We start from the raw sequence: 17,378 nt of genomic DNA on the forward strand, positions 1-17,378 counted from the left end.
TGCACCTAAATTGGAAGGGGACTAATATACTGGCAGGGGGATTTGCGAGAACTGCTCGGGAGGATTTGAACTAGTACGGTGGGACAGGGAACCCAGAGAGATATAGTGAGAAGACAGATCAATCTGAGACTGGTACAGTTGAGAACAAAAGTGAGTCAAACAGTCAGAGCAGGCAGGGACAAGGTAGGACTAATAAATTAAACTGCATTTATTTCAAGGCCTAACAGGGAAGGCAGATGAACTCATGGCATGGTTAGAAACATGGGACTGGGATATCACAGCAATTACAGAAACATGCCTCAGGGATGGACAGGACTGGCAGCTTAATGTTCCAGGATACAAATGCTACAGGAAGGATAGAAAGGGAGGCAAGAGAGGAGGGGGAGTGGGATTTTTGATAAGAGATAGCATTACAGCTGTGCTGAGGGAGGATATTCCCAGAAATACATCCAGAAAACATATTTGTGTGGAACTGAGAAATAAGAAAGGGATGATAACCTTATTGGGATTGTATTATAGACCCCCTAATAGTCAGAGGGAAATTGAGAAACAAATTTGTAAGGAGATCTCAGCAATCTGTAAGAAAAATAGGGTGGTTATGTTAGGGGATTTTAACTTTCCAAACATAGACTGGGACTGCGATTATGTTAAGGGTTTAGATGGAGAGGAATTTGTTAAGGGTGTACAAGACAAATTTCTGATTCAGTATGTGGATGTACTATGAGAGAAGGTGCAAAACGTGACTTACTCTTGGGAAATAAGGCAGGGCAGGTGACTGAGCTGTCAGTGGGGGAGCACTTTGGGGCCAGCAACCATAATTCTATTAGATTTAAAATAATGATGGAAAAGGATAGACCAGATCTAAAAGTTGAAGTTCTAAACTGGAGAAAGGCCAATTTTGACAGTATTAGGCAAGAACTTTCAAAAGCTGATTGAGGGCCGATGTTCGCACGTGAAGGGACAGCTGGAAAATGTGAAACCTTCAGAAATGAGATAACAATAATCCAGAGAAAGTATATTCCTGTCATGGTGAAAGGAAAGGCTGGTAGGTATAGGGAATGCTGGATGACTAAAGAAATTGAGGATTTGGTTAAGACAAAGAAGGAAGCATATGTAAGGTATAGACAGGATAGATCGAGTGAATCCTTAGAAGAGTTTAAAGGAAGTAGGAGCATACTTGCGAGAGAAATCAGGAGGGCAAAAATGGGATGTGAAATAGCTTTGGCAAATAGAATTAAGGAGAATCCAAAGAGTTTTTACAAATACATTAAAGAAAAAAGGGGTAACTAATGAGAGAACAGGGCCCCTCAAAGATCCCCTTTGTGTGGATCTGCTGAAAACAGGGGAGATACTCAATGAGTATTTTAATAGAACATAGAACATAAAAGAATAAAGCGCAGTACAGGACCTTCGGCCCTCGATGTTGCGCCGATCCAAGCCCACCTAACCTACACTAGCCCACTATCCTCCATATGCCTATCCAATGCCCGCTTAAATGCCCATAATGAGGGAGAGTCCACCACTGCTACTGGCAGGGCATTCCATGAACTCACGATTTGCTGAGTAAAGAACCTACCCCTAACATCTGTCCTATACCTACCCCCCCTTAATTTAAAGCTATGCCCCCTTGTAATAGCTGACTCCATACGAGGAAAAAGATTCTCACTGTCGACCCTATCTAAACCCCTAATCATCTTATACACCTCTATCAAGTCACCCCTAAACCTTCTTTTCTCCAATGAAAACAACCCCAAGTGCCTCAGCCTTTCCTCATACGATCTTTCTACCATACCAGGCAACATCCTGGTAAACCTCCTCTGCACCCGTTCCAGTGCCTCCACATCCTTCCTATAGTATGGCGACCAAAACTGCACACAATACTCCAGATGTGGCCGCACCAGAGTCTTATACAACTGCAACATGACCTCAGTACTCCAGAACTCAATTCCTCTACCAATAAAAGCCAGTACGCCATATGCCTTCTTCACCGCACTATTTACCTGGGTGGCAACTTTCAAAGATTTGTGTACATGGACACCAAGATCCCTCTGCTCATCCACACTACCAAGTATCCGACTGTTAGCCCAGTACCCCATCTTTTTATTTTGCATCATTATTTACTGGGCAAAGGATATGGAAGATATGGACTGTCTGGAAATAGATGGTGACATCTTGCAAAATGTCCAGATTATAGAGGAGGAAGTGCTGGATGTCTTGAAATGCATAAAGTGGATAGATCCCCAGGACCTGATCAGATGTACCCCAGAACTCTGTGGGAAGCTAAAGGAGTGATTGCTGGGCCTCTTGCTGAGATATTTGTATCATCGATAGTCAGAGGCGAGGTGCTGGAAGACTGGAGGTTGGCTAACGTGGTGCCACTGTTTAAGGAGGGTGATAAAGGCAAGCCAGGGAACTATAGACTAGTGAGCCTGACATTGGTGGTGGGCAAGTTGTTGAAGGGAATCCTGAGGGACAGGATGTACATGTATTTGGAAAGGCAAGGACTGATTGGTGATAATCAACATGGTTTTATGTGTGGGAAATCATGTCTCACAAACTTGATTGAGTTTTTTGAGGAAGTAACAAAGAGGATTGATGAGGGCGGAGCAGTAGATGTGATCTATATGGACTTCAGTAAGGCGTTCGACAAGGTTCCCCATGGGAGACTGATTAGCAAGGTTAGATCTCACGCAATACAGGGGGAACTAGCTATTTGGTTACAGAACTGGCTCAAAAGGTAGAAGACAGAGGGTGGTGGTGGTGGTTTGTTTTTCAGACAAGAGGCCTGTGACCAGTGGAGTGCCACAAGGATCGATGCTGGGTCCTCCACTTTTTGTCATTTACATAAACTATTTAGATATGAGCATAAGAGGTACAGTAAGTAAGTTTGCAGATGACACCAAAATTGGAGGTGTAGTGGACAGCGAAGAGGGTTACCTCAGATTACAACAGGATCTGGACCAGATGGGCCAATGGGCTGAGAAGTGGCAGATGGAATTTAATTCAGATAAATGCGAGATGCTGCATTTTGGGAAAGCAAATCTTAGCAGGACTTCTACACTTAAATGGTAAGGTCCTAGGGAGTTTTGTTGAATAAACAGACCATGGAGTGCAGGTTCATAGCTCCTCGAAAGTAGAGTCGCAGACAGATAGGATAGTGAAGGCGGCATTTGGTATGCTTTCCTTTATTGGTCAGAGTATTGAGTACAGGAGTTGGGAGGTCATGTTGCGACTGTACAAGACATTGGTTCGGCCACTGTTGGAATATTGCATGCAATCCTGCTCTCCTTCCTATTGGAAAGATGTTGTGAAACTTGAAAGGGTTCAGAAAAGATTGACAAGGATGTCGCCAGGGTTGGAACTTTTGAGCTATAGGGAGAGGCTGAACAGGCTGGGGCTGTTTACCCTGGAGCGTCGGAGGTTGAGGGGCGACCTAATAGAGGTTTACAAAATTATGAGGGGCATGGATAGGGTAAATAGGCAAAGTCTTTTCCCTGGGGTGGGGAGTCCAGAACTAGAGGGCATAGATTTAGGGTGAGAGGGGAAAGATATAAAAGAGACCTAAGGTGCAACCTTTCCATGCAGAGGATGGTACGTGAATGGAATAAACTGCCAGAGGAAGTGGTGGTGGCTCGGAACATTGATGAAATGGTTTCAAATATGGGTTCCTGTACAATTAAGTGTGAGGATAGTAGCGATGATGATGGTGATGAGTCAGTGAACACACAAGTTTGTGGGGTGAATTTGTACTTGGAGATTTACATTGTATCTTGCTCACAAACTGCATGAATTCACGTAAAGCTCGGTTATCTCACTTTTTAGATTAGAATCAATCTAAACATCATGGCACAGACAGAGAACACAAGGAATAACACCTTCAACACACACTCACGCAGTCAAGCACACAATATAACAGACACCCATCTCACTTGCTCAGTGAAACACACAGTATAAACACACACATCTCTCTCAATCAGTGAAGAGCCCAGACACACAAGTCACTCACTCACTCAGTGAAAGGCACAACGAGATTTAGATTACTTAGAGTCCACACCGACGCTCCGAAGACCCACCCAAGCCCATTCCCCTACATTTACCCCTTCACCTAACATGATGGACAATTTAACATGGCCAATTCACCTGACCTGCACATTTTTGGAGAGTGAGAGGAAACCGGAGCACCCGGAGGAAACCCACACAGACACGGGGAGAATGTGCAAACTCCACACAGACAGTTGCCCGAGGCGGGATTTGAACCCGGGTCTCTGGCACTGCTAACCACTGTGCCAACATGCTGCCCAATATAACAGACACAGATCAAACTCACTCAGTGAAACAGACATACATCTCACTCACTGAGTTAAAAATCACACAACACCAGGTGATTGAATCACCTGATGAAGGAGCATCGCTCCGAAAGCTAGTGTGCTTCCAATTAAACCTGTTGGACTATAACCTGGTGTTGTGTGATTTTTAACTTTGTACACCCCAGTCCAACACCGGCATCTCCAAATCCTCACTCACTGACTCAGTGAAAAACACAATATAACAGACACATCTCAGACAGTGAGACACACAAACAGAAACACATCTCACTCACTCATGCAGTCAAGCACACAATATAACAGATAGACATCTCACTCGCTCAGTGAAGAGCACAATATAACAGATACACATCTCACTCACTCAAATACACAACCTAACAGAGACACAGATCTTACCCGCTCAGTGAAACACACAACATAACAGACACATCTCACTCACTCAGTCAAACACAATATAAAGGATACCGCATTCACTCTATGAAACACTCAATATGATAGACGCATATCTTACTCATTCAGTGAGACACACAATATAACAGACACACATCTCACTAACTCAGTGAAATGCACAAGATAACAGAGACATCACACTGACTCACCCAGTCAAACACACAATATAACAGACATACATCTCACTCACTAATTCAGTGAAACACACAATATATCAGACACATCTCACTCAGTGAAACACACAATATAAACAGACACACGTCACACTCACTCACTGTGAAATACATCGTACTCAAGCAATGAAACACACAACATAAAATACGCACATCATCATTCACTCACTGAAACACACAAAATAACAGACACACATCTCACGAAAACAAACAATATAACAGAAACACACCTCACTCGGTGAAACACACAACAGACACCTATCTCACTCAGTGCAACACACAATAAAACAGACACATCTCACTCGCTCAATGAAACACACAATACAACAGACCCACACCTCACTAACTCAGTGAATGTGCAAGATACCAGACAGACATCACAGTCAAACTCAGTCAAACACAATATAACAGATATTTCACTCGCTCAGTGAAACACAATATAACACAGATCTAGCTCACTAATCAGTGAAACACACAAAATAACAGACACACATCTCACTCACTGACTCAGTGAAACACACAATATAACAGACATCTCACTGTGAAACAATATAACAGACAGATCTCACTCACTCAGTGAAACGCAGAATATAACAGGCACACATTTCACTCAAATCAGGGAAACACACAATATAACCGAAACAGATCTGACTCAGTGAAGCGCACATGATAACAGACACACATCTCACTCAGTGAAACACACAATATAAACAGACACACGTCACACTCACGCAATGAAACACGCAGCATAAAATACGCACATCACATTCACTCACTGAAACACAAAATATAACAGACCCACATCTCACTGACACACAGTATAACAGACACACATCTCACTCACTGACTGACTCAGTGAAGCACACAATATAACAAACACAGACCTCACTCACGCAATGAAACACACAATGTAACAGACACACATCACACTCACTCAGTTAACCACACAATATAACAGACGCATAACACTCAGTGAAACACACAATATAACAGTCACATTTCACTCAGTGAAACACAATATAATAGACACACATCTCTCTCACTCGCTCAGTGAAACACAATGTAACAGACACATCACACTTACTCAAGGAAACACAATATATTTCACTCACTCAGGGGAACACACAATATAACAGAGACACAACTCAACCACACACACAGTGCAACACACAATATAACAGACACATTCCCCTCAGTGAAACAAAATATAACAGACACACATTTCACTCACTTAGTAAAACACTCAAATGTAACACACACACATCTCACTCACACAATGCAACACACAACATAAAAGACGCACATCATATTCACTCATTGAAACACACAAAACAGACACACATTTCCCTCTCTCACTGAAACACACAATGTAACAGATACACATCTCACTTACTCAGTGAAACACACAAGGTAACAGACACACATCTCACTCACTCAGTGAAACTCAATATAACAGACACATCTCACTCGCTCATTCAGTGAAACACACAATATAACACACACATCTCACACTCTCACTGAAACACACAATGTAACAGACATACATCACACTCACTCACTCAGGGAAACACAATATAACAGACACACATCTCACTCACTCAGGGAAACACACAATATAATAGACACAGATCTCAACCACACACTCAGTGAAACACACAACATAACAGAAACACATCTCACTGAAACACAATATAACATGTACACGTCACTCAGTGAAACACAACATAACAGACACATGTCACACTTAGTGAAGCGCACAATATAACAGACACCCATCTCACTCAGTGAAACACACAATATAAAAGAAACACATCTCCCTCAGTCAGTGAAACACACAACATAACAGGACCCGTCACACTCACTCACTCAGGGAAACACAATATAACAGACACATCTCACTCTGTGAAACTCACATTATAAAAGACATACACCTCAATCACACACTCAGTGAAACACACAAAACAATGGACACACATCTGTTTCACTCACTGAAACACACAATATAACAGACTCACATCTCACTGAGGGAAACACACAACATAACAGACACGTCACACTCACTCAAGGAAACACAGAATATAACAGACAGAATATAACAGACAGAATATAACAGACACATCTCACTCACGCAATGCAACACACAACATAAGACGCACATCACATTCACTCACTGAAACACACAATATAATGGACACACATTTCACTCACTCATTGAAACGCACAGGATAATAGATACACATCTCAATTACAAGGTGCAACACACAATATAACAGACACATCTCACTCAGTGAAACTCACATCATAAAAGACATACATCTCAATCACAGTGAAACACACAAAACAATGGACACATATCACCCTCACTCACTGAAACAAACAAGATAACAGACACACTACTCACTCAGTGAAACACACAATATAACAGACACACATCTCCTTCACAGTGAAACACACAAAACAACAGACACATATCTCACTCACTAACTCAGTGAAACGCACAATATAAACAGACACACATCTCACTCACTCAGTGAAACACACAATATAAAAAAGACACAACTCATTCAGTGAAAGACACAACATAACAGACACACATCTCTCTCACTCAGTGAAACATAAAATATGACGGACAGACATCTCACTCTCTCACTCAGTAAAATGCACAATATAACAGACACATCTCGCTTACTCAGTGAAACACACAATAAAACAGACACACATCTCACTCACTCGGTGAAACACAGAATATAACGTTTGATGATTACGCGTCTACTGAGGTAGTGTGGGCCTGAGGTTAGAAACAGGAGAGGAGAGGTCACACTGCTTGGAGTTTATTTTGTAGGCCTCCGCAGAGTTCCAGGGAGGTGGAAGAGAGGATTAGCAAAATTATTCGAGGTAGGAGTGAAAGGAAGACGGTGGCCATTATGGGGGACTTTAACTTCCCCAACATCGACTGGAAATACTATAACTCCACTACGTCGGATGGATCCGTTTTTGTCCAATGTGTACAGGAGGGTTTCCTGACACAGTATGTCGAAGGGCCGACAAGAGGGGAGGCCACACTGGATCTGGTGCTTGGTAAGGAACCAGGCCAGGTGTTTGACTTAGTTGTAGGTGAGCACTTTGGAGAGAGTGACCATAATTCAGTTACGTTTAGTTTAGTGATGCAAAGGGATAGGTACATGCCACAGGTCAAGAGTTATCGATAGGACAAGGGCAATTATAATGCGATTAGGCAAGAATTAGGATGCATAGAATGGGGTAGGAAAATGCAGGGGATGCAGACAATGGAAATGTGGAGCTGGTTTAAGGAACAGATATTGCGTGCCCTTGATAGCTATGTCCCTGTCAGGGAGAGAGGAAGTGATAAGGGAAGGGAACCTTGGTTTACTACAGATATTGCATCTCTTGTTACGAAGAAGGAGTCTTGTGTGTTGATGAGGCAAGATGGTTCAGATGAGGCAATGGAGAGTTACAGAACAGCTAGGAAGGATTTAAAGAAAGTGTTAAGAGGAGCAAAGAGAGGACACTAACAGTCTTTAGCAAATAGAATAAATGAGAACCCTAAAGCTTTCTATAGGTATGTAAGGAATAAAAGGATGATTGGGTTAGGAAAAGGGCCATTCAAAGACAGAAGTGGGAAGTTGAGTGTGGACCTTGGGGAGATCGGAAAGGTGCTAAATGAACATTTCTCTCAGTTTTCACTTAGGAAAAAGGAGAATATTGTAGAGGAGAAGAATGAGGTACGAGATATTAGACTAGAAAGGATCGAGGTTACTTACGAACAGGTGTTATCAATTCTAGAAGGAGTGAAAGTAGACAAGTCCTCTGGGCTGGATGGGATTTATCAGCAAATTCTCTGGGAAGCTGGGGAGGAGATAGCAGAGCCTTTGGCTTTGATATTTGAGTCATCATAGTCTACAGATTTGGTACCAGAGGACTGCAGGATTGCAATGTGGTGCCCTTGGGCAAGAAGGGCAGTAGAGATGATCCAGGTATTCATAGACCAGTGAGCCTTACTTCTGTTGTAGGAAAGGTGTTGGAAAGGAATAGAAGAGATAAGGTTTACAAACATCCGGAAAGCAACAATCTGATTTCAGATAGTGAACATGATTTCGTCAGGCAGGTAATGTCTAACAAACCTCATTGACACAGACACAGATCTCACTCATAGAACATAGAACAATACAGCGCAGAACAGGCCCTTCGGCCCAGGATGTTGTGCCAACCTGCGAACTATTCTCAGCTCGTCCGCCTACACTATCCCAAATCATCCATGTGCTTATCTAAGGATTGTTTAAATCTCCCTAATGTGGTTGAGTTTACTATCTTAGCAGGTAGGACATTCCACGCCTTTATCACTCTCTGCGTGAAGACACTGACTTATATAGCAGGTCGGAAAAAAAACAAGAAGTCCCTCTTTTCCCAGAAACTTCTGCTCTCTGACATCAAATTTAAAGGCACAAATCAGTGACTCACCACTCTTGGCAGTCCCCAGGTACAAGCTCCTGCCCTTCGAGTTTCTGCTGCCGCTGAAAAACAGAAACACTTAATGAAACACAGAATATAACAAACAAACATCACACTCACTCAGTGAAGCGCACAATGTAACAGACACAAGTCACACTCACTCAGTGAATCATACAATATAACACCCATCTTGCTCAGTGAAACACACAAGATAACAGACATATCTCTCTCACTCAATGAAGCACACAATATAACAGAAACACATCTCAAGCAGTGTAACATAATATAACATAGAACATAACAGCGCAGTACAGGCCCTTCGGCCCTCGATGTTGCGCCGACCAGTCATACAAATCTGAAGCCCATCTAACCTACACTATTCCATGTACATCCATATGTTTGTCCAATGATGACTTAAATGCACTTAAAGTTGGCGAATCTACTACCGTTGCAGGCAAAGCATTCCATACCCTTACTACTCTCTGACATCTGTCCTATATCCATCACCCCTCACTTTAAAGCTATGCCCCTCGTGCTCGCTGTCACTATACTTGGAAAAAGGCTCTCCTCCCTGTCCACCCTATCTAACCCTCTGATTATCTTGTATGTCTCTATTAAGTCACCTCTCAACCTTCTTCTCTCCAACGAAAACAGCCTCAAGTCCCTCAGCATTTCCTCGTAAGACCTTCCCTCCATACCAGGCAACATCCTAGTAAATCTCCTCTGCACCCTTTCCAAAGCTTCCACATCCTTCTTATAATGCGGTGACCAGAACTGCAAACAATACTCCAGGATAACAGACACACATCTCACTCACCGAGTGAGACGCACAGGATAACACACACACGTCAGTCACTCACCCAGTGAGATGTATAGGATAACAGACACACCTCTCAGTGAGACGCACAGGAGAAAAGACAGACCTCACTCACTCACCAACTGAGACGCACAGGAGAACAGACACACCTCCCACCCAGTGAGATGCACAGGAGAACAGACACACATCCATCTCACTCACCCACCCACCCACCCAGTGAGACGCACAGAACAGACACACCTCCCACCCAGTGAGACGCACAGGAGAACAGAACAAACACACATCTTACTCAGTGAGACGCACAGGAGAACAGACACACCTGCCACCCAGTGAGACGCACAGGACAACAGACACATATCTTTCACTCACTGAGTAAGACGTACAGGCTAACAGAGACACATCTCGCTCAGTGAGACGCACAGGACAACAGACACACATCCCTCTCACTCACCGAGTGAGACGCACAGGAGAACAGACACACCTCCCACCCAGTGAGATGCACAGGAGAACAAACACACTTCCCACCCAATGAGACGCACAGGACAACAGACACGCATCTCTCACACTCACCCACCCAGTGAGACGTACAGAAGAACAGACACACATCTCACTCAGTGAGACGCACAGGAGAACAGACACGCATCTCACTCAGTGAGACGCACAGGAGAACAGACACGCATCTCACTCAGTGAGACGCACAGGAGAACAGACACGCATCTCACTCAGTGAGACGCACAGGAGAACAGACACGCATCTCACCCAATGAGACGCACAGGAGAACAGACACGCATCTCACTCAGTGAGACGCACAGGAGAACAGACACGCATCTCACTCAGTGAGACGCACAGGAGAACAGACACGCATCTCACCCAATGAGACGCACAGGAGAACAGACACGCATCTCACTCAGTGAGATGCACAGGAGAACAGACACGCATCACTCTCATTCACCAAGTGAGACACACAGGATAACTGACACACATCTCACTCAGCGAGACGCAGAGGATAAGAGACATACATCTCTCTCACTCACCGAGTGAGATGCACAGGAGAACAGACACACATCTGTCTCACTCACCGAGTGAGACGCACAGGATAACAGACACACATCTCTCACAGTGAGACACACAGGAGAACAGACACACATCTCTCTCACTCACCGTCTCAGAGAGAAGCACAGGATAACAGACACACATCTCTCTCACTCACCCACCCAGTGAGACGCACAGGAAAACAGACACACATCTCACTCACTCATTGAGATGCAGAGGACAACAGACACACATCTCTCTCACTCACACACCGAGTGAGACGCACAGGATAACAGACAAACATCTCACTCAGTGAGAGGCACATGGTAACAGAAACACATCTCACTCACTCACCGAGTGAGACGCACAGGATAGCAGACACAGAACTCTCACACTCACTTACTGAGATGCACAGGAAAACAGACACACCTCTCACTCAGTGAGACGCACAGGATAACAGACACACATCCATCTCACTCACACACCCACCCAGTGAGATACCCAGCAGAACAGACACACATCCCTCTCACTCACCTACTCAGTGAGACGAACAGAAAAACATGCACACCTCCCACCCAGTGAGACGCACAGGAGAACAGACATATATCTCTCTCACTCACCGAGTGAGTCGCACCGGAGAACAGACACACCTCCCACCCAGTGAGACGCACATCTTTCTCACTCACCCTCTCAGTGAGATGCACAGGATAACAGACACACATCTCTCTCATTCACCAAGTGAAACACACAGGATAACAAACACACATCTCTCTCACTCACCCCCCAGTGAGACGCACAAGAAAACAGATACACCTCCCACCCAATGAGATGCACAGGACAACAGACACACATCTGCTGTGGCTATAAATGCCGGAGGAAACACCACAGAAGCGCTTCACAGGAGGCTTCCAAGCACTGAGGATGTCACCTAGACAGGGAACGAAACTTTGCAACAAAAACTTCCAGCTCGGCGAACAGAACCACAGCAACGAGCACCCGAGCTACAAATCTTCTCACAAACTTTAGACACACATCTCTCTCACACACCGAGTGAGACACACAGGAGAACAGACACAACTCCCACCAAGTGAGACCCACAGGAGAACAGACAAACCTCCCACCCAGTGAGACACACAGGAGAACAGACACACCTCCCACCCAGAGAGACGCACAGAAGAACAGACACACCTCCCACCCAGTGTGACGCACAGGAGAACAGACACACCTCCCACCCAGTGAGACGCACAGGAGAACAGACACACTTCCCACCCAATGAGACGCACAGGACAACAGACACGCATCTCTCACACTCATCCACCCAGTGAGACGTACAGGAGAACAGACATACATCTCTCTCACCCACCGAGTGAGACGCACAGTAGAACAGACATGCATCTCACTCAGTGAGACGCACAGGAAAACAGACACGCATCTCACTCAGTGAGACGCACAGCAGAACAGACACACATCCCTCTCATTCACCAAGTGAGACACACAGGATAAGACACACATCTCACTCATTGAGAGGCACAGGATATCAGACACACATCTCGCTCACTCACCGAGTGAGATGCATAAGAGAACAGACACACATCTCTCTCGCTCACCGAGTACGACGGACAGGAGAACAGACACACATCTCTCTCACTCAGTGAAACGCACAGGAGAACAGACACACATCTCACTCAGTGAGACGCATAGGGTATCAGGCACACATCTCACCCAGTGAGACGCACAGGATAACAGACACACATCTCGCTCACTCACTCTCTCAGGTGAGACGCACAGGATATCAGACACCTCACTCACTCAGTGAGACGCACAGGATAACAGACACACATCTCACTCAGTGAGACGCACAGGAGAACAGATACTCACCTCTCTCACTGACCCACTCAATAAGACGCACAGGATAACAGACACACATCTCACTCACCGAGTGAGACGCACAGGATAACAGACACACACCTCTCTCACTTACCAAGTGAGACGCACAGGATAACAGACACACATCTCACTCACCGAGTGAGACGCACAGGATAACAGACACAACTCTCTCTCATTCACCAAGTGTGACACACAGGATAAGACACACATCTCACTCATTGTGAGACACAGGATAACAGGCACACATCTCTATCACCGAGTGAGACGCACAGGATAACAGGCACACATCTTTCTCACTCACCGAGCGAGACGCACAGGATAACAGATGTCCATCTCACTCACCCACCCACCCAGTGAGACGCCCAGCAGAACAGACACATATCCATCTCACTCACCGGCCCACCCAGTGAGACGCCCAGCAGAACAGACACACATCCCTCTCACTCACCTACTCACTGAGACATACAGGATAAGAGACACACCTCCCACAGGAGGCTCCCAAGCACTGAGGATGTCACCTAGAAAGGGGACGAAACGTTTGCAACATAAACTTCCAGCTCGGCGAACAGAACCACAGCAACGAGCACCCGAGCTACAAATCTTCTCACAAACTTTAGACACACATCTCTCTCACACACCGAGTGAGACGCCCAGGAGAAAAGACACAAATCTCACGCACTCACCGAGTGAGACTCACAGGAGAACAGACACACCTCCCACCCAGTGAGACGCACAGGATAACAGACACACCTCTCACTCAGTGAGACGCACAGGAGAACAGACATAGACTTCACTCACTCACCCACCCAGTGAGACGCACAGGATAACAGACACACATCTCTCTCATTCACCAAGTGTGACACACAGGATTAGACACACATCTAACTCATTGTGAGACACAGGATAACAGGCACACATCTCTCTCACTCACCGAGTGAGACACACAGGATAACAGACACACATCTCACTCAGTGAGCCACACAGGAGAACAGACACACGTCCATCTCACTCACCCACCCACCCAGTGAGATGCACAGGACAACAGACACACATCTCTCTCACTCACCCAATGAGACGCACAGGAGAACAGACACACCTCCCACACAGTGAGACGCACAGGAGAACAGACACACCTCCCACACAGTGAGACGCACAGGAGAACAGACACACCTCCCACACAGTGAGACGCACATCTCTCTCACTCACCCTCTCAGGTGAGACGAACAGGATAACAGACACACATCTCGCTCACTCACCCACCCAGTGAGACGCACAAGAGAACAGACACACTCCCACCCGGTGAGATGCACTGGACAACAGACACACATCTGCTGTGGTTCTGTTCGCCGAGCTGGAAGTTTTTGTTGCAAACGTTTCGTCCCCTGCCTAGGTGATATCCTCAGTGCTTGGGAGCCTCCTGTGAAGCGCTTCTGTGGTGTTTCCTCCGGCATTTATAGTGGCTATAAATGCCGGAGGAAACACCACAGAAGCGCTTCACAGGAGGCTCCCAAGCACTGAGGATGTCACCTAGAAAGGGGACGAAACGTTTGCAACATAAACTTCCAGCTCGGCGAACAGAACCACAGCAACGAGCACCCGAGCTACAAATCTTCTCACAAACTTTAGACACACATCTCTCTCACACACCGAGTGAGACGCCCAGGAGAAAAGACACAAATCTCACGCACTCACCGAGTGAGACTCACAGGAGAACAGACACACCTCCCACCCAGTGAGATGCACAGAAGAACAGACACACCTTCCACCCAGTGAGAGGCACAGGAGAGTAGACACACATCTCTCTGACTCACCGAGTGAGATGCACAAGAGAACAGACACACATTTCTCTCACTCACCGAGTGCGACGGACAGGAGAACAGACACACATCTCACTCAGTAAGACACACAGAAAAACAGAGACACATCTCTCTCAGTGAGACGCACAAAAGAACACACACATCTCTCTCTCACTCAACGATTGAGACGCGGAGGAGAACAGACACACATCTCTCTCACTCACCAAGTGAGACGCACAGGAGAACAGACACGCATCTCTCTCACTCACCGAGTGAGACGCACAGGATAACAGACACAGAACTCTCACACTCACTCACGCACAGGATAACAGACACAGTTCTCACGCACTCACTTACTGAGACGCATAGGAAAACAGACACACATCTCACTCAGTGAGACGCACAGGAGAACAGATACACACCTCTCTCACTGACGCACTCAGTGAGATGCACAGGAGAACAGACGCACACCTCTCAAAGTCGCCGAGTAAGATGCACAGGATAACAGACACACATCTTTCTCACTCACCCTCTCAGTGAGACACACAGGATAACACACACACATCTCTCTCATTCACCAAGTAAGACACACAGGATAAGACACACATCTCACTCATTGTGAGACACAGGATAACAGGCACACATCTTTCTGACTCACCGCGTGAGACGCACAGGATAACGACACACATCTCACTGAGTGAGAAGCACAGGACAACAGTCACACATCTCTCTCACTCACCGAGTGAGATGCACAGGATAACAGAGACACATCTCTCTCACTCACCGAGTGAGATGCACAGGATAACAGACTCACGTCTCACTCAGTGAGAAGCACAAGATAACAGACACACATCTCTCTCACTAACCGAGTGAGACGTACAGGAGAAGAGACACACCTATCACCCAGTGAGACGCACAGGAGAAGAGACACACCTCTCACCCAGTGAGACGCACAGGAGAAGAGACACACCTCCCACAGAGTGAGACGCACAGGAGAAGAGACACACCTCCCACAGAGTGAGACGCATAGGAGAAGAGACACACCTCCCACAGAGTGAGACGCATAGGAGAAGAGAGACACCTCCCCACCCAGTGAGACACACATCTCTCTCACTCACCCTTTCAGGTGAGACGCACAGGAGAACAGACACACATCTCACTCAGTGAGACACACAGGATAACAGAGACACATCTCACTCCCTTACCCTCTCAGGTAAGACGCACAGGAGAACAGACACACACATCTCTCACTCAACGAGTAAGATGCACAGGATAACAGACACATATCTCACTCACCGAGTGAGACGCACAGGATAACAGACGCACAGGATAACAGATACACATCTCACTCACTCACCCAGTGAGACGCACAGGATAACAGACACACATCTCTCTCACTCACCCACCCAGTGAGACGCACAGGAGAACAGACACACACCTCTCTCACTCACCGAGTAAGACGCACAGGATAACAGACTCACGTCTCACTCACCGAGTGAGATGCACACGATAACAGATACACATCTCCCTCACTCACCAACACACACCTCACTCACTCTAGTGAGATGCACAGGATAACAGACACACACCTCTCTCACTCACCAAGTAAGATGCACAGGATAACAAACACACATCTCACTCACCGAATGAGACGCACAGGATAACAGACACACATCTCACTCACCGAGTGAGACGCACAGGATAACAGACACACATCCCTCTCACTCACCTACTCAGTGAGACGCACAGGATAACAGACACACCTCCCACGCAGTGAGACGGACAGGAGAACAGACATAGACTTCACTCACTCACCCACCCAGTGAGACGCACAGGAGAACAGACACACATCTGTCTCCATGAGACGCACAGGATAACAAACACACATCTCACTCATTGAGAAGCACAGGACAACAGACAAACAACTCTCTCACTCACCAAGTGAGACACACAGGATATCCTCTGCGTCTCGCTGAGTGAGATGTGTGTCAGTTATCCTGTGTGTCTCACTTGGTGAATGAGAGAGATGCGTGTCTGTTCTCCTGTGCGTCTCACTGAGTGAGATGCATGTCTGTTCTCTTGTGCATCTCACTCGGTGAGTGAGAGAGATGTGTGTCTGTTATCCTCTGCGTCTCGCTGAGTGAGAACAGACACACATCTCTCTCACTCACCGAGTGAGACGCAAAGGAGAACAGACACACATATCTCTCACTCACCCTCTCAGTGAGACGCACAGGATATCAGACACATATCTTACTCACTAAGTGAGACGCACAGGAGAACAGACACACATCTCACTAAGAGGCACAGGAGAACAGACACACATCTCTCTCACTCAGTGAGACACACAGGAAGACAGAGACACATCTCAATCAGTGAAACGCACAGGAGAACAGACACACATCTCTCTCACTCACCCACCCAGTGA

The 17,378-nt window shown here is 46.1% G+C and overlaps 1 long non-coding RNA gene across 1 annotated transcript in view; it reads right to left on the bottom strand.

Annotated features, from left to right (window-relative positions):
* LOC148138229 (uncharacterized) overlaps nucleotides 1-17,378 on the bottom strand; it is a 95,639-nt gene that overhangs the window by 1,257 nt on the left and 77,004 nt on the right. Inside the window, exon 5 of the long non-coding RNA XR_015754016.1 lies at nucleotides 9,428-9,474. This is a non-coding gene — a long non-coding RNA (uncharacterized LOC148138229). The remainder of the gene's footprint in view (nucleotides 1-9,427; nucleotides 9,475-17,378) is intronic.

The sequence above is a fragment of the Chiloscyllium plagiosum genome, unplaced genomic scaffold (genome assembly GCF_037043375.1).
Source record: "Chiloscyllium plagiosum isolate Xiang-an unplaced genomic scaffold, Cpla_swu_hap1 HiC_scaffold_41, whole genome shotgun sequence".
NCBI classification, from domain to species: domain Eukaryota; kingdom Metazoa; phylum Chordata; class Chondrichthyes; order Orectolobiformes; family Hemiscylliidae; genus Chiloscyllium; species Chiloscyllium plagiosum.